Source organism: Cyprinus carpio, chromosome A18, assembly GCF_018340385.1.
Source record: "Cyprinus carpio isolate SPL01 chromosome A18, ASM1834038v1, whole genome shotgun sequence".
NCBI lineage: Eukaryota > Metazoa > Chordata > Actinopteri > Cypriniformes > Cyprinidae > Cyprinus > Cyprinus carpio.
In genome coordinates, this window is record NC_056589.1 from 18,932,260 (window position 1) to 18,952,636 (window position 20,377).

A 20,377-nucleotide genomic window follows, 5' to 3' on the forward strand; every position below is an offset into this window, starting at 1 on the left:
AGAAAAAAATATGACTATTGAAATGAAGTTAAAATATATTAATTAAATTAGTAAAAATTTTAACATTTGATATTTAAATATTTACATTTTAATTTAAATTAAACATTGGTTGTAATCTAAAAACTTAAAAACTTTTTTTCTATAATTGCTCCACTACACGGCACTGAATGTTCTATTTGAGAACACAGAGATCAAATGTTGACTGTTATTGTAAGGTGCTGCATTTGAACACCACAGAGACTGTAAATGCTGATGACCCATTATTTAATCACATGCTTTTCCACTACTCACTTCCATCAGCAAAGTGTGAGCTGCCATACATCATTACCCATTTATTCAGTTATAGTAAGTTACTGCATTTCCTCACAGGGCTTGGAAGGCTTGACTGGACATCTGTCCGTCTTTAACAGCTGAATGCTAAATTAAAGCATTGACTGCTTAATCTTTTTGGGGCTTTTTTGGGAGTCATTTAATTCCCCCCAATTTATTTACTTTATTTTTTGTTGTTGTTGTTTGTCAATAGAAAATCAATACTCCTTGAACATTTCTTGCAAGAAGTCATTTATGCAGCCTTTAAACTGCTAAATATCAACTTAAATCCATACGGTCTATCCCCTTTCCTGTGACAGGCTACATTAAAAATACACTAGCATGGAATTAAATCACAGCACAGCTAAGTTTACTCTGTGTAGAGGTGCCCCTGTGATCCTAACCATTTTAGCTTATGCTTAAAGAGCTACAAACTAGATACACTTTGTATTCAGATAAAATTTTGAAAAATGTCCCAGTGATTTTATGCCCATACAATCAAAGTCATTGGGGTCTAATAATTGTATGGACAACAGTATGGACAAACAGTTGCAACATTCTTCAAAATATCTTCTTTTTGTTACAAAGAAGAAAGTAAGTCAGTAAGGTGTGTATAATATGACATATTTTCATTTCTGGATGAACTATCCCTTTAAGGTTAGATTTATAATTTGAACCTGAAATCACTGTATTATCCTACCAAACATGCCATTGCTGTCGTTCTAACAAGAAGGCCCAATGCTAGGAAGCGCAGAGTGGACTGCAGTTGGTCATGGTGAGCTTCCGGCGAGATTTTGTGTTGTTGAGAATGCAGCCAAAGTCCAATGTGGTGCTTGAGAACTTGAGATTAGGGAAGTGGACCTCACCCCTCAGCACTACAATGGAACCAGAGACAAATCTGGAGCCTGTGAGTAAGATAAACTTCATAAATATATTGAAAAAACAACATATAAAACTAAACCAATAAAGCAAAATATAGTACAGGATTAGTGTGTTTGTGTGTCCGTGTGTTTGTGTGTGTGTGTGTGTGTGTGTGTGTGTGTGTGTGTGTGTGTGTGTGTGTGTGTGTGTGTGTACACAAAATATACTGTCTACCATACTATACAATCTACCATACAAAGTACTGTATAATCATACATAGGGACTAAAAATATGTAGAAAATATGTTCAGACTGAGAATTTCTGAAACTACAGTAGCATGTGCTGAGGAAGTAATAATGAGACCAGCTAATATTAATGCTATTAGACACAATATCATTTTCAAGCACAAATATGTCATTTGTGAATATTACTGTCAATACTTAAAAGGATGAATTTCATTCTCCCCTACTCTCTTGGTTTCCCTCTTCCTTCACTTTCCTCTCATCTCTCTCTCCATTCCCTACTCGCTCTCTTTAACTGCTTTATTCCTCCAAGCTCTACTAAGGGAGCATTCAGTAAATCTAGCAGCACGGACTGTCAAAACACAGACGAATGGGACAGAATCAGATAAAAAGGATACCACTGAAATAAATTTGCATTTTTAGTTCTAAGATGCAGACTTGCGAGGAGCCTGAAAGTATCTGTCAGAAGACATAAGAAGTGTTCGAAAATATGTATGGCTGCAGCAAAAATAGGAGAGAACAGGAATATGACAAGAGGGAAGGTGTTGTGTGTGAAAAGGTGTGTGTGTGTTGAAAGAGAGATAATAAAAGTGAAATAAGGCAGACAGAAAATAATTTTCATAATAATGATGGTTCCCCCTGAGCTCACTGTGCTTATTCTACAGCTTTTTTTAAAAAACAGAAGAGGACCTGAGATGCCAGTGCTGAGCTGTGGGCTGGGGTTAAAATTAATTTGCCATCTCAGCTCACTTACAATCATTTTGCCAATGAGAAGCAAATCTGGATGGCTCATTTGAATGAGTCGGCATAACAACTGCATGGTCTTTACTGTCAATATTAGGGGCAGCAATCTATTTTCAATTTCAATAGACCATGACATTTGCCTATTCCTCAATCTTGTCTTTATGCAGTCCAGTGACTTACAAATAAATCAAAATTGATTTACTGGATGAACAGATGATAGATATCTCTCATTCATAAATTAGGCTTAATTCCTGTACAAGGGAGCAGTTAACTGCCTCAATCAAACCACACACTGCAAACTATTTTTTCAGCAGTACGGAAAGCATCTCGAACACCATAAAAAGTGGAAGGACATTTGATAAAGGGTACATGTACAGCCACTGAGCTGCGGCACAGATAATGGACTTGACATTTAACATACACACAATACATTAATAACAAAAGGAGTAATTAAAGGGATAATTCACCCAAAAATGAAAATTTTGTCATATTTATTAACTCTCATGTCATTCCAAACCTACATGACTTTCTTCTGCAGAAAATAAAAGAAGATATTTTGAAGAATGTTTGAAATGGTTTTGGTGTCCAGAAAAAAGAAAGAAAAAAAAAACTTTTTCACAGAAGGAAAAAAAAAGGAATACAGGTTTGGAAAGACAAGAGGGTGAATAAATTATGACATTTTCATTCTGGGGTGAACTATCCCTTTAATATATAAAGTTAATAATATAATATATGAAATAAAACAAAGAAATAGTCACAAATTAATTTAATACAAAAGTTTAAATTTCAGAGGATTAAGCATTTCTGACACCAGATTAATTTTGGCACCCCTAAGAAACTAAATAAACTAGAAAATAAACTATGATAACGCTTGATGTTAAAGAGAGGTTTTTGCGAACATTTTCCACATAGAAGTTGATTTGTTGGGAGGAGATGTATAATGCTGGGGAGACAAATTGGCATGTGACGTCTGCAGTCATGATACACTCTCACATATACAGACGCCCGACAACAGCTTAGCATACCAGAAGGGCAGAAGGGCAGGTCTATATTCACATCTCAACTTCTCTCAACTCTAATTTACCATTAAATCAATAAGGACTCAAGGAGGCATGCATCTCTGTAATGCTCTAGAGAAGATGTCAATACACAGTTACGTGCATCTCCACTAAAAGAGGATTAAGTGTGGCTTTCAGGACCTTCATCACTGTAGTATTCAAACTTCAGCCGATTATGTCAGAACCACTGTTGGCTAATATATTTCAAATTGTTTCGAAGAGTGTAGTCCAGTTATCAGTTAGAGATGATTAATAGTTGATGCATATAAGAAAAAGTTCTGATATAGATACCTTGGGAACATCAGAGGAGCCCTCAAGCAGCATATCAGCTGAATGGCCAGGAGGAAGTGATAAACGTGCAAGGGATACGCTGAAAACCGAGCCTTCTTGAACTGAAGTTTGTACATTCTTGCTTTTCTTGTTCCTAGGCTTGTTAGGTGACAAAGGATCTCTATTAGGAAACTGTGGAAACCCCTCTGTGGTCTATAATATTTGGACAGTAAGACCAAAACAACCATGAAGTTTTGTGAACAGCGGACACGTTATTGTTAAACCCAAAGACATACCAATAAGATTGGGAATGTTAAGGGAACCGAGATCCCAAATTCCAACTAACCAAGTGACTATGGTGGTGCCCTTTCCTTTGGCTGACACGGGAATGTTAAAGGTCTAACCGTCCTGGATTTCCAGTAACAGCTCATCTTGGAAGGGCATTCAGGTGGGCTATCAACTTCAATTTCAAACTCTGCTCTGGAGGAATTTCCCCTTCAGTGGGATCCACACGTCAATGAGACCTGTTCTTCACCTATCATAATACATACACATGGTACAGCAGAAAATCATTCCATAGTGAAGTTTTAAACATAAAACAGCAAAAGGATAACATTGAAACATTCGAATAAATTTGTATATATAAAGTTTTAAAGACATTGCTCATTTAAATCTTGCTCACATGGCATCTATACATAAAAGTGGTTACAATTGTGACTAGTTGGAGAACACGCAGCCCCACTTTTTAATGTTAAGCAAGGCTGAATTTGTTTAATCAAAAATACAATAAAAACAAAATATCTGTTTTTATACATTTATTTTACAATAAAAACAATTTATTCCTGTGATGGTAAAGCTGAATTTTTAGTAATCGTTACTCCAGTCTTCAGTGTCACATGATACTTCATAAATCATTCTAAAATGCTAATATTCTTATATCTTATCTTAAATATCTTATTTTTAACAATGTGGAAGTATTTACTGTCACTTTTGATCAATGTGACTATCATTATTGATCAACGTGTCCTCGCTGAATAAAACTTTGTTTAATAATTTAGAAAACAGCAAAAATGACAACTGAAATGTTCACCTAGATAGGAATAATTTTTAATTAATATACAGCAGTGATACACTAAAGCATCCATTACTTACAATATATACTCCAGCACAGGGCACATGAAAAAAAAAATCAGAAGCACAAAACAATGGTAAACTCCCTTATGTGTGTGGACTGATTCTTCTGTGTCTTATGTAATGTCCAGGGAAAATGATCCCACAGTGGATGAGTTTTCTAGTGGGGAATGAGAAATATTAATGATCATTCCCTCCTGGTTGGCTTCAACACATGCAAATGCCAGTCAAAAGCCAAACGCTCAGCAAAATCTTATCTCAGTCTTGTAATTGAACAGAGTTTTAAATAAGCATCCATGTAGCAATAAAGGGCACATATGTGTTTCTATTTATATATGTCATGCCAGTAGGATTCTCTTTATCTGAAGAGAGAAAAAGAACAGGCAATAGTATAAAGGAATTGTGATCATGTATCAGTTTTATAATGAGTACTGAATGGCTAATGGATGGACACTGGTTGTGCTTCAACTGACCCAAGAGTGACATCTGCTCTTTGCTGGGGTATTGACATGGAGGATATGCATATAAGCAGTTTTTTCCTCTTTCAACACCCAGATATGAAATGCCTCCTCTCTGTCCTACTTTTTCTCCCTACTTTCATTATATCCTTTCATTTTCTCATTACAAGAAAAACACAAATGAGAAAAAAATGCAAGGTCGTATTTGCATGCAAAAGTGCACCTCACCAGCTGCTTAATTCATACTACTGCTTTTCATAACTGTTGACGGAGGATTCAAATCAATTTTCATAATGCGGCCAAATGATTGATGTCCTGCACATTAACTTTTAATTGGGATTTTCTGACTGAGCAAAGAGAACGGGTGTTGGTGTGTTAAGGGATTCTGATTAATAGAGTTTTATTTATCTTAAGAGTGTGGCTCATAATGATGGCTGAGTATAGCTTTTGGCACATTTATCATAATTCCCATTACTCCCTCCTCTTACAGTCCTCATAGGGAAAAAGAAGTGAGAAGACTGTAGAGAGGAAATTGAAGGTAGAGTATTTCCTGTTTCAGTGTGCACAATCTAATACATTAATATAGTCAGTATTAGTCAATTTAGCAGTCATTTCATGATATATATATATATAAATATATTTGATCACAGAATGTAACAACTGTCCAATCAGAATCAAGTATTCCAGAAAACCGTGTGAACATCTCACAAAGATAAATTGGCAGCTAACTTTTTCATATCCAACTCCTCAAACTGATATGGATTATGAGGCAAGCAGGACCTATATATTTGTGTGTGGCAAAGTATATTTGTGAGGCAGACGGTGTGTTAGAGACTGATCAGGAGGAACCTTTCTCATATCTCATATTCACTGAACTGTGAGCCATTGCGGAGCCACATGAATAATTCTGGAGAAATATACTGACTATCAGAGGTAGTAAAGGATTTTGGTAGCACTTTATATGAGGAGCCCTTTGAAATATATTTTAATGTATCCACCTTTTTTTAACATAAGAGCAGGTACGGCAATTTGTTACTTGAATGTGCAAGGCTACGGGTGTCTTCTGCTTCCAGATATTTTAACTATACAAAAACAGTCTGTTATGCTGCTTGATACTGCAAACAGGTATTTGTTTTCATATTATTAAATTTATTATAGTCATAGATACACTAACTATTTGTTTATAGTGCAAATAGTTTTTTCTGTTTACTGCATTTTGTTATTATTCTAGTTATTTACCTATAACGGATAATAAATCCCAGTCCCAGCCATTCACACAAACAGCTTACCTCCACTGTTGTGAAATAAGGTGAATATACATACTGTGATTTCCTAAATAAGCACAACAATATCCATAAAATATTGTTGATTAACTATGAATTACACTAAAATTCGACGTGTTATTTCATGTTTTTTAATGTTTTTTTTTTTTTTGCTTTTGAAAGTCTCAGGACACAACGCTTTGCAAATTTTGTATGTCATCAGCTCATTAGGTGAGAGCTACATGAATTCAGATATGTGAGACATATAAAATATGCAGAGCGGTAGGTCCCAGGACCAGGATTTAAAATAATTGGTTTTAAAAAGCACATATATCAATATAGTGTACCTTGTGTCATAGTATTTGTTTAAATTTGTTTGGTCTCTGCTGATTAGTCCCAGGACAAGCCAATGGTAACACAGTCATGACCAGCAGTAGGCTGCCCTTGGAAGAGAGAAACTGCAAATTCAGTATTCAGCCAGGAAGAAAGGTCTTTGAGCAGGTAGAGGGAAGAGAGAGGGCCCTATCATTTGAACTGCGCCGGACTAAAGGAGGTCAGCTGGGAGACATAGATCACTCCGTAAGTCTTCATTTGAAAGAGAAGTGGCAAAGCAAGTGGGAGAGAGATAGACGAGGGGAAGAGAGATAGACGAGCCGGTCGATAGGGAGCTAGATCGAGGTTGGGGCGATTTCCCTTGAGAAAGGAATCAAGTGAAGAACAAGCCAGCTGAAATTTCAATAATAAGATCAGACCTGCATTAGACGGTTTAAAACCATTGATTGCTTTAAACTTCATCGTGCTGTAGAACTTTACAATGGAACCAAAAGCCAGTCTCAGGAGAGACATATCTTTCCGAAAAACTCACAATACTAATTTATCACAAACTACATGAACAGATGGACGCATAACAGCAAAAGACTGCGTTTCGAGTATTCTCAATTCACATGGCACTCTTGTCAGCATCTGCCTGGCACTCAGCCATGCTATCGAGTGCCTGTAATGAAATTCAGGATCGACTAAAGCTGGAAAATGTTTGGTAAAAACTCTGGGCTTATGAAAGTCCTCAGCCTTAGTGGAGAAGACAGGATCAGTTTACCAATGAGTGTCGGCCCATAATCTAGGATGCCCTGAATATCTGAATGGGTTTTTCTGTATGTTTCCAAGTCTCTTTGTGTATGTGTGTAGTTGCATGCAATCCTTCCAGGGATTAATTAAACAAAGCCTAATGCTAAATTTATAAGTCCTGAGAATCAAAGAAGCTTATTTAATATAAAGAGCAACCAAAACAAAAAATGGAAATTAAGAGAAATTAGGATCTATAAAAGGCATATTGTGGTACAACTCTGATCTAATCTCATCTAAAATCATGCACAACACATGGAGAAAAGATCATAATACTGGTAAGTATTATACAGAGTAAGAAAAAAGCAGAATGGTCATCAGGTGAGGGAACTAGGCCCTAGAGAAACAGTACTGGGGCTATTCGTCCTGTCTGTCCCAATAGAACCCTACATTTGAGCAAGGAATCTGGCTGGGATTGGGGAGCCGTTTGGCAGCTGCAAAGTCCTCGTGACATCAGTCAGCACGGGAATCCAGCCAAAGTTCAGCTTGGCAGCCATGACAGAAACAGAAGGTCCCTGGCCATCACAGGAGAGCAGGAGCTCCTATAGAAAAAAGAAATACTTAACTGACATTTTTTACTAAAAAAATAACACTTACATTCTTTCATTAGAAATGTAATGAAATCCATTTGTGATGTTCCACTGATAGAGATATAAAAAAAAAAATCATAAACCGAACACTGCGTAGGAAAATGCTATGTTACCAGATCTATTAACAGTGAACATAAACTCTGATAAAGAGAAAAAGCTGTGTATGCATGAAATGATCCATTTTAATAATTTTTATGTAAACTGTGGCTGATGATTGATGACACCACTAATACAGACAGAGGGAGGCTGTTTAATGCAGCATTTCATGTAATAGCTGAAGAGAAGTACCCTGTCTCATGTGAAAATGCAGCAAGGCTTCTGCACTTAAAGAGCCTTCCACTCTTCCTGTAATAAAAAAAATACATTTTGCTCTTTACTGTGTATTCTTTAGCACTGAGCTACAGGAATGGTATAATTTTTTTAAAGTACTTTTAATAATAATACTAATAATAATAATATTATATTAATAGAATTTTAGTTTTTCCAAACAAAGGCTTATTTAAAATAATTGTTTTTCCAAGTCCAGTGTATATCATCACTAGTTATAACAGTGATGTCAAAATAGACATTTAATGATAGAAAATTAGACATTTCCATATATGGTTACATTTATAGGTATTGGTAAACAAACACTAACATTCAAAAGTTTGCAGTCAGTTTTTTTTTAAGAAATTAATACTCTTATTTAGCAAAGATTCATTAAACTTATCAAATGTCATAGTAAATAAATGATAGTAAATCAAATAAATGCTTTTCTTTTGAACTTTCAAAGAATCCATCATTCAAGAATTTTCCACAAAAATAGTTTCCACAAAAATATTAAGCAGCACAAACATTTAACATTGATAATAAGAAGAAATGTTTCTTTAACACAAAATCAGCATAATCGAATGATTTCTGGATAAAACAATAAGCTGTGACATACAGTGATTTTATTTAAAGAGTATTTTACAATGGCAATTATGACTCAGCTAGTTAAAATCATAATCAAACTATCTGTTTTATAAGAGTCATGTGACACTGAAGACTGGAGTAATGGGTTGCTCAGCTTTGCCATCACAGGAATAAATTACATTTTAAAAAATATGTTGAATTAGAAAACAGTTATTTTGAATTGTAATAACATTTCATTATATTATTGTTTTCACTGTATTTTTGAGCAAATAAATGCAGCCTTGGAGAGAATAAGAGGCTTCTGTCAAAAAAAAATCTGACTGACCTCAAACTTTTGAACAGTAAAGTAAACATTAACATTAAAATAAGTGCTTGGAAAACTGCTGCAATTACACCAGTGTATAAATCAGGTGATCATATGACGATTAGTAATTATAGACCCATGCAGCAAGGCTTCTGCACTTAAAGAGCCTTCCACTCTTCCTGTAATAAAAAAAGACCTTTTGCTCTTTACTGTGTATTCTTTAGCACTGAGCTACAGGAATGGTATAATTTTTTTTGAGTACTTAATGTAATTAAAATTAAGTTTTTTTTTTTCTTAATATTATTATATTATTAGAATTTTAGTTTTTCCAAACAAAGACTTATTTAAAATAATTGTTTTTCCAAGTCCAGTGTATATCATCACTAGTTATAACAGTGATGTCAAAATAGACATTTAATGATAGAAAATTAGACATTTCCATATATGGTTACATTTATAGGTGTCAGTAAACAGACCCATCAGTATTCTTCCATCAGTATCAAAAATTGCCGAAAAATGGATCTCTGAACAGATAACATTTCATTTAAATGCTACATCTTTTACATTACATCCAATGCAATTTGGCTTTAGGAAACATCATTCCACTGAAACAGCTAATTGTTTTCTTTTGGAAAATATAAAGTCTAAACTTGACCAAGGAGGTGTAGTTGGGGCAGTCTTCCTTGATTTGAAGAAAGCTTTTGAAACAGTAGATCATGAGATTTTAATAACAAAGTTATCAAAGTTTAATTTTTCATCCAGTGTCATCAAATGGATACAATCATACCTTTTAGATAGAAAACAATGTGTTCGCATAGGCAATAAAACTTCCCAAGTAACTGACAATGACTTGGGGGTACCGCAAGGCTCAACTTTGGGTCCTCTGTTGTTCTGCCTGTATATTAATGATTTACCTGAAGTTTGTCCTTCTGCAGTAACTTGTCAGATGTACGCTGATGATACGGTTATATATGTACATGCAAAAAACAAAAGGCAAGCTCCCAAGGAATTATCAGCCACTATGGTCAATATCTCTAATTGGCTAACAAACTCTTGTTTACATCTTAATACCAGTAAATCTGTATGCCATGTTCTTTTCGAAATCGGCAAATAAAGATCCCGATCCAGAAGTTACTGTAGCAGGAAGAACACTGTCAGTTGTACAGGAGTTTAAATATTAAGGTATAATACTAGACACACAACTGACATTTAAATCACAAGTTAAAAAAGTTGTAAACAGAATTAAATTCAACTTGATAAATTTCAGGCATATTAGAAGTAATTTGACTATAGAGGCCTCAAAGTTGTACATCGATGCCATGATATTGTCACATATGAACTACTGTATGACCAGCTGGACACAGACAGGAAGGACTGCATTACAGTCAGTAGAAACAGTTTATAAACGGGCTTTGAAAATTATGGATAATAAGTCAAATTCTTTTCATCATTGTAATATTTTAAAGAAAAATGGTTTTTTAAACTGGGAAAATATGGTCAAATTTGCTGATATCTTGCTTGTGTATAAAATGTTCCATGGTTTAGCCCCCCCTCCACTCAATGAATTTGTTAAACAAAATCTTAACGCATCCACCAGAGCGACTTCTAGAGGTGATTGTAAAATATCATATAGGAAAAGTTCTTTTGGACAGTCAGCCTTTTCCTACTGTGCAGCGCATACCTGGAACACAATACCTACAGAAGTAAGAAACATTACCTCTCTCACCACCTTTTCAAAAACTATAAAACAGTGGTTGCTGGACAATCAAATATGTTGTCATAATCTGCAGTAGTGCAGTTATTTACTCACAGGTTGACATATTCTATGTGACATTATTAGTGTTTATTTGATGTTGACTGTGTTTATGTAATCTGTTTATGTTTTTAATGTGTATGCATGCAATGTTTTGTTTTTTTACAGTCTTATAATAACAACCTGCCAGGGACTCCAGATGAAAATTAGTCTGTACGGCTATATCTGGCTCATTTACATTTGGACATTGTCCTTATGTTCATTAATGTGCATTGTCCCTTTTAAATAAATAAATAAATAAACAAACAAACAAACAAACAAACAAATGTGTCATACGCTTGAATATCAAAACACGTATCTCTAATTTCTGATCAAGAACTTTGGAAAGGGCTGCAAACATGTTGACTTTTACAGAAATAACCTGAGAAAGAAGTCCATAGCAAGCAGGGAGGTCAGTATCGTTGATGAGCTCAACTTATTGCTCATAGGGATGACCCAGGAAACAGTCCTGGAACTGAGGAACCGGGTTCTTGAGGACCACATCTGGCACAACACATATACAGGGACACTCAGAAATAAGTTTTGTGTGTGGAAACATTATTATTCTGAAATAATGTAACAATTTAAAACAACTGCTCCCTGAAGGCAAAGCTGCATTTTCTTTTTTGAAAAAAAGTTGTGCTGCTTAATAATTTAGTGGAAACTGAAATACTTTTATTAGGATTCTTTGATTAATAGAAAGAACAGCATGTATATGAATAAGAACTTTTTTGTAACAACGTAAACATCTTTACTGTCACTTTTGATCAATTTAAAGCATCCGTGCTGAATAAAAGCATTCATTTATTTTCAATCTTAATTCAATTTTACTGACCCCAAACTTTTAAACGGTAGTTAATAATCTTTATAAGATTTTATATCTCTGTTATCATATCATAAAACAAACTTAACTATAATTGTTTAAATCACAATTATAACAACTCTGAACAAATTTAACAGCTGCTGGTCTAAATATAGTTCTCCACAAATCTGTGTTACTCCAAACAGTTCAGACAGCAATATTCCTCTCCCTGCAGTGCTTTAAGTGCTCTGAAACCGCACATATGGGATCACAGGCAACTGTCACCAAGAAATGTAACCGAGAAGAAAGGCAAAGTACTCTCCAGGTGCTATTTTTTATGCTAACATGTCTGGGAGGCTACCAGCCAGCTGTGTGATGCATCTGGGAATATCATTCCATTCCACTAAAATGACCAACCACAATCCCCTAATAGGTATTCTTGTGCTGAGGCCTCATTAGAGCATGGTGAGCCACACCTGTGTCACAGAGTGGGAGAGGCACATTTGCACACTGACAGGAGACAGCCACATCCACAGGAAGCACAAAGACAGGCGGACACATCCAACAGATTAGCCCTCCAAAGTGCTGACAGCTCCCATTGATGGGAAAAGACCAGCACATGACAGGTACGCAAGGTACCTGGCAACCAGTGAAAGGAGTATGGGCGAGATAATCACAGCCCTAGAACGAGAGAGAGAGAGAGAGAGAGAGAGAGAGAGAGAGAGAGAAGAAGGGGCTACTATTCTCATTTATGACTTTTTCCAGTATATTCCACCTCCCATTTTTCTCTTAATGTAATACTAAGACCCTTTTTCAAAACTCCAAGCTGTCTGAGGTTTAATAGGGATTAAAGGTCTTCTCTGAATGGATGTTTAAAGCTGCACTTAGTTTTAAAGATGAAAGTTTCAATCTCTTGAGAGAATGTTGATGTTTTTGGCATGGACAGGTCATAGGGATCGTTTCGACTGGTCACTTCAGCTTTTGCATAGGGAAATTGATTCAAATCGCTTGGAGATATTCAGTGAGATAATATGTTGATGGCTCGGCATAGAACCAGAAAGACCAAACATACCTACATATCAATCTCAGCCATAGCACAAACTGTGCCTCTGCTGGGTAATAAGATAAACTCTTTCGGTCTCCTTTCAGTTTTGTCTCCCGGCCCCCATTCACTTCTATTCAGCTGAGCAACCTGGTCCGTGCTGGTAATGCTTGCCTGTTCTGTACCATCTCCGGGAATCTGCAGTCCAAAGCTCATGGGCACCACTGAAGTGTTGCTAAGGAGACATGTCAGCGTTTGCAGAAACTCTTGGGTCAGTGAGAGAAGATTACTGGTTACACAATTAATATGCAAAACAAGCATTAATCGCTAACGTTGATCTTGACTGATGAAGTGGAGAGTGCACGTTCATTTACCAAAGGACACCTCCCCAAAGTTGAGCTCCGGGATGCTGAAGTGAAATGTAGGTCCAATTAAACACCCTCTGTAAGAGATGAAGGGATGTGAAAACTTTCAAACAAAAAAAAAAAATACTCGCCAAGAATGAAGGTCATTGAAAATGTAGCACTACAAGGAACAATGGTAATTCCAATGGTAATCCATCTTAATCAAGGGAGAAGTGGCTTGTGCTAGTTTGTTTGAAAGATTTCAGCAGAGCTCTGCTTCGTTCATTTAATTAAGGTTCAGCCTGTACGGATTCATTTAATCAGCCATAAGCTAATGATTAAAACAACGAAGAGTGAATGAGAAACATTGGTGGTTTTTGCTAATGGCCATAAGAGGGGGGTTGATATAAGGAAGGGATCTAAAATATAGGTCAATCTTTGCATCAGGCAAAGGATATCTTCACTGCTCTAAAAACAACTCTTACTAAGCTTAAGCTCTACTCGGGTTGCATCTGAATATGCCTACATTAGTAGGCATAAATACTTTACTTTGCAACTCCTCATTAGTATAGTGGACAGTATATCCGCCTGTCACACGGAAGACCGGGGTTCAATTCCCCGACGGGGAGTGCTAGCTCTTTAGGGGCAGCTGTGGCCTATTGGTTAGAGAATTGGAGTTGTAATCAGAAGGTTGCAGGTTCAAATCTCGGTGCTGGCAGGAGTTGTAGGTGGGAGGGAGTGAATGAACAGCACTCTCTTTCACCCTCAATAACCATGGCTGAAGTGCCCTTGAGCAAGGCACTGAACCCCCAGTTGCTCCCCGGGTGCTGGTTATAGCTGCCCACTGCTCTGGGTGTGTGTTGCACTTGGATGGGTTAAATGCAGAGCACCAATTCCGAGTATGGGTTACCATTCTTGGCAAATGTCACGACTTTCACTTTTTCACTTTTAGAATGGAATATATATAAATATAAATTAATAGAAAATAAATATTAATTAGTTGAAAATAAACAAACAAACAAATCTTTGTCTTGGCCTCAATTATTAATATTGATTAGGCCATGTTCATAGTTAAAGGGATAATTCATTGGGTTTACATGAATGTGACAATAACAGGCTCAGTGTTTCCCACCACACTGAAGTGTAACTCCTTCGGGTGGGATCATGCCTTCAGAGGGGTTGAAGGAAAAGCAAAGACCCAACACTGGACTGGGCTTCACTAGTTTATACGCACCGTTTATCAGTCCCTTGTTACTTAGAAGTAGCTAAGAGGAAGAGAAAACAGACAGAGGTATCACAAAAGAAAAAGGGTCTTGCCTGCATAAACTTCCAATTCTTTCATTCTTTCACCAGTGGGATTAGTTTATGTTGTTTAATCATACACTTGGATACTACCTCAAAAAGAGGCCCACAGAGACAAATCAGATTCAAACAAAAACTTTCAGGACAATTATATTATTGGGATCATGCAAAAGCTCAAATGACAATAGGAATTGGAAAGCCACAATGTTTACATAATTGAGTGCATTCAAACTGAGCCAAATAATGGTCTATATCAAGACTCAGTAATAATAAGGGGCTTTTATTATTCAATTAAAACTGACGATGAGTCCATGCTACACTTGGCAGTTTGTCAGCAACATCCTGATTAAATTTGGTGTAAGATCCTGCTTGCTTTGACTTCACAGGGTTCTTCTGTTTCATCAATATTTTTTCTCCCACCACAACTGCATGTTTTAGTCTGTGTAATGATTTGGAAGAGGTAACGCTAGGTGGTTTTGTCATTTAGACTGTGCTGAAGGTTAAGAAGGGGACAACACTAACAAACTGCATTCGGTTATAGCACTTACTGACTCTAATATAAAAACATTTAATAAGTTACATTTAATGTCAGAATGGGCCCATTTTGCACCTTTAGTGTGTCATGCAGCTGCTCGATTATTGAATAATAATAATCAAATACAGGATTTACTTGGATGCAATGTAATTTAATCTCAAACTTTTGTTTTTAGCATTAAGATTAAAACACATTTTTCTACAATTGTACCTTATAGATCTGTTTTGAGCCGATGACAATGTTTCCCATGTCTAGAAAGTCGAAGCTGAACTGCAGTTTTGGGCCTACACCCTGTATACAGAGAGGGCAACCGAGATTCACGACCTGTGTAAGTACAGAGCATTCAAATGAGGAAACAAAAAAGGACAGGTTAGCATAATGAAACAGGCTGTGAAATTTCACTGGCTACAATATCAACAGTCTGACTTTCTAGGTCACTACCAATCCAAACAACCAGAATATTGTTAGACCTTAGTCAAACATGCAAATAAATGCAAACCTGCAGATGGGCTCAAGCACCCCATGCAAATATACTAATGCATTGTTAGAAAACAATACAAGCATGCATAAGCATAATTGTGACAGCAAAAATCTATTTATTTTAACACGACATCTGTTATCATTATGCTACTGTAAGTACCAGTGATTTCACAGTAAACAGTCTGCTGGTAGATCCTGGCTTCCTGCGGTTTGAAGATGATGTTCACCTCTGCAGTGCTGTTGGGCCAGATTTCTCCTTTCTGTAAACAAAGCAGCCAAATCAGCAGAGAGAATACATTATTGTACCTCAGATTTTTAATCATTTAAACATATGATATTTGTTATATATTACACAAGTGCAATGCAAATTCTGTATTACTGTCTTTGTGCTGTAACCTTTAACTTACACTACCTCAAAGTTTGGAGATAAAGGGTTTTTTTCTGTCTTTGAAAGATGTCTCATGCTCACCAGGGCTGCATTCATTCGATCAAAAATTCAGTAATAAGAGTAACATTTGTAAAATATATATATTTTTTTAATTTAAAATAACGTTTATTATTATAATCTTTAATATTTTTTAAATAGTTTTAGTTCTAGTTTTAGTTAAGTGTAATAACCCCATACTTTTGAAAAGTAGTGTATATGTAACTGCATAATAAATAACATCAACTTTCACAGTAATTTATGACAAAGGCATTTATTATTATTATTATTACTATGGGAGGAATGGTGTGAAAAAGTGACCAAAAAAACCCACACTAATCCCTGAAGCAGTGGCACGTGCAAAGTGGTGAAAAGTGGTAAAAACCTAACAGTCAGAACTGGTAACACAAATTTCACAGGTTTGATCCCAGCAGGTGATGCATCAATAAACTTGGGATATCAAGGTCTCCTATCAACACTGCACTCTTGAGCAAGCCACTTGCAATAAGGGTGCTCCAGTGGGAGTTGGCCTTCCAATTACATTGAATAAATTTCTTTGCTAAATCACTAGTGAACAAACAGCATGTTGTGTCACCAGGCAGTGCTTGACAGAGAGTTGACGGAGCAGGTGCGATCAAGCTCTACTGAATGTAAACAGATGCTCACATCCAAGCAGAGGGGATACCGGTCTGTTTTGTTTTGCTTTGTCTCAGTATTTTCTTGCCCAAGCCTGCATAGTCCTGGTTTGAAGTTATTAGTAAAACTTAAAAACTACTCATTCAGAATTAGAACTACCATTTAGTTAAAGTGCCCCTATTATGCCATTTTCAATTTTGCCTTTCATGCAGTGTGTAATGTAGCTGTATGTGAATGTAAATAATCAGCAAAGTTGTAAAGCTGAAAGTGCACAATAAATAAAGTTAGAGTGCTTTCACACTAGCAGTTTTGGAGCGCACCCGGGTTCGATTGACGTCAGAGTTCGTTTTGTTTGTTTGGATGATGTGAACGCTGTCTTCTGCAAAGTCGTTCAAGCTGAAAAGTGCATGCTTAAAAAAAGTCTGGGGTGTTTTCAACTCCGTTAGCGGTTCGCCTGCTGATGTGAACGCAGTCGTACCAAATCGCGGAAACCGCAATTAATGACGTATTATTTGATAAAAATATGTGTTTGTGTGTGTGTTTCACTCCCTTTACAACAGCGTACTGACGCGCTGCAAACAGTTGTTAGTTCGCGCTTCAGTGTTCTTCAGATCATTTGCATACATTTGTAAGACCAGATGTAAGTGCCGTTATGTACCGAGTAAACAAAATAAACGGTTCAAAAACGGTGCAGAGAGCAATGGTTATCCAGGTTCGGACCCAAATAACATAATATGAACACCGTCCAGCGGGGGCAGGGGAAGGGGGAGAAATCAAACTCAGGTTTGGACCAAGCAAGCGAACCAAGTATGAAAGCACCCTTATTGTCTCCCAAAATAAAGAATCAACCCTTTACAACCTAAACGAGTTGTTAGTAATTCGAATCCCACTTCTGTGACAGCTACACTTCACGGGGTAACACATTTGCATAAGACGCGCCTATGTTCTACATTGGCTGGCCACTAACAACTTGACTCCGCCCGCAAAAACACGTCATTCTACTCACGAATGCTTCTCTAGTCTCGGGGAGTTCAATGTGGGATTCACAAAACACTTGCTGTTGAAAGATGGATCAGAATCCTGTTTATTTGGACCAGCTGCTCCACTGAATCACAACCTGTAAGCATAATAAATAATAGTTGTTTATATTTTCTATAGAGTGTTCAAAATACAGAACTATTGAAATAGGCATATCGATTCCGATGCACTGTACGCGGTAGACCAATCACAACAGACTAGGCCATATGACCAATCAGAGCAGAGCAGGCTCACGGAAAGGAGGGGTTTAGAGAGACTGAATCTTCGAACTGCTTCGAATGAATTGTTTGAGAATCGCTGGAAAAATAAGGTGATATTAAATGTATATTTTGAGAAAACGAAAGCATTTTTTGACCTTGCATGCATGTAATCCTATTGTAAGAGCCTCCCAAAACAATATTAGGAACTGTAAAAATGGCATAATAGGGGCACTTTAAATACATCATATTTAACTCTCACCCACAAAACAAATCCTTCTGGCTAATTAAAAACAAGCTCAGTATCTTTTTAATTGCTTGGCTGAGTGGAGTGATGTCTAAGTTTGGTTTTCACCATATGTTTAGACATATGGTTATATGGTACGAGGACATCCTAGGTTTCAGATTTAATTGCTGGTTATGTAATATTGCATTGGGGAAACTGAAATCTAAAACTTGTGTCATGTGTCTTGTTGTGAGCAACGCACCAGGGGCCTCATGATGATGTCCTGGTCATCCAAAGACAAAAGCTGATGCTGAGTTTGGACAAGTCCCTCCCGGAGGCTGTGGGAAAACAGCAAAAAGACGAGATCGCAAAGAAGGATCAGTGTTTTCTGTCAGAAACTGCTCCGTTTCATCATCCTTTTCTTGATGCAGGTCTAAAGAAAGCCTACAAAAGATTAAACAACAGAGAGAAAGAGAAAAATTGACAAGCACAAAGACAGACTGAAATGGGAATACATGCCTACACATTCATAATGTTAAAAGAACAGTTAATTTAAAAAAAAATATTTCATTCTGTTCTAAATTCTGTTCATTATTGCCATTTTCTGGTAGCTAACCAAAGAGTTGTAGGTTTTCTCCACCATCACATAGTTCTTGTCCAGTCCTACATTTATATCTGCAGACTCTCCATAGAGGCTGATTTGGATGTCTTCTCCTACAAAGAGTCATAAGGTTTACAGATATATCAAAGTAAAAGTTTATGAAGACAGTATACTGTTAACAGAAGACTTACAGACATAACATCAACCAAAGAATGTGAATATACAACTCTTGAGTACTGGTGGGTCATTCTCATGAAACCATCTATTAAATTTCTCTTTTAAAACATATTTTGTGCCAACCCTGTTAAAGAAGTACGAAACAGGACAAAATGGTGTGAGACCGCAATCCCATAAAAGCACCAATTGCAATGGAAAGTCCTATGCGTTATCTACTGACAATGCACAAATTAAAGATCATACATCAAGCCAGCTCATTTCCATAATGCTCAATGCAATTTACCAAGAGCAGTGCAAATTAGTAACTATCGCAGGCATGTCAAGCGCAAAATAGTTTTAGATATGCTTTACAGGGTGTTAAACAATGGAGGAAAAACCTGTAAACAGACTACCGCAAACCTTAGTAAATCACGTTGCACAATTCATTTAAATACTCTCGACTCATACATTTTGTCTGAAAGGGAAACTGCATATGCAATAAAATGCATATGCAGTTTAAAATCAGCTGCAAAAATAACTGTCCACACCTTTTCATTGCCAAGTTTTTGCTGCGTGTCTTGTAAATGCTGACAGCAGTTTTTAACACCAAAAATTACAGATGAAACATAAAAATATATTTAAAAAATAATGTGTTTCTGTAAAGTGTATTCTGTTTTGTTATACAGTATGAGTAGTAAAACATGAGGACACAGATTGGGTACTAACATAACTGTTTTCTGTGAATGACCCTTGTAGAAGGTATACAACTCACTAGCAAGCACAAAGACTTACTGTTAGTCAATTATATGACTGGAGCTGTAATTGTTTTAGTCACCATTGTGGTAATGCTAAATGTAAACAAATAGAGGTGTGTGTTCTTTGTTTGTTACCATGGTGGCACTGTTGTGCTGCAATGACTGTGAACCTGAAGGTCCATCAAGCAATCACATGACATCACCAAAACCAATCAGCAGCAAACACAAGTACAGTTCAAAAGCTCAAATCAGAAGTGCAGCCGACTTTTACCTGTATTTTTTATTTGTTTTACTAGTTTGGCTACATTCAAATCAGGAGCTTCATGTTTAGTGGACTATCACAACCCTGCCTTGTCCATGATATCAGCACACTAACTCATGTACCCACACAAAGTTAAAAAGAAAACATTCAAAATAAAATATAATCAGCAATAATTTTCAGTATAAAATTATATATACCAGGTAAACACTGATTTTGGACTATAAATCATCTTCTGCTTTGGATATATAGCATTTGGAATATTTAATATGATTGTGCTGACTGACAAACACAGTGCTGGAGAGCAGGGGTACAAATATATGAGACAATTCCTCAAGTAAACAAAGCCAAAGCGATATAGTGATGGAAATTGCAGAGAAACAAATTTCAGCTGTTAAATTTATTGGTTGTCTTAGCACGCTTCAATGCCCAAACGTCAAGAGTGTATGCACTTTTCACTGGACATATTACATGCATACATGAACGAGCATATGCGTTCACACATATGTTTTTGTATGGGCGTATATGTACACCATTTGCAAC

General features: G+C 36.5%; 1 pseudogene; it reads right to left on the bottom strand.

The window, feature by feature from the left end:
- The window catches only part of LOC109109322, a 43,658-nt pseudogene extending 23,901 nt beyond the window's left edge, over positions 1-19,757 (bottom strand).
- Between the last annotated feature and the right edge of the window lie 620 nt (positions 19,758-20,377).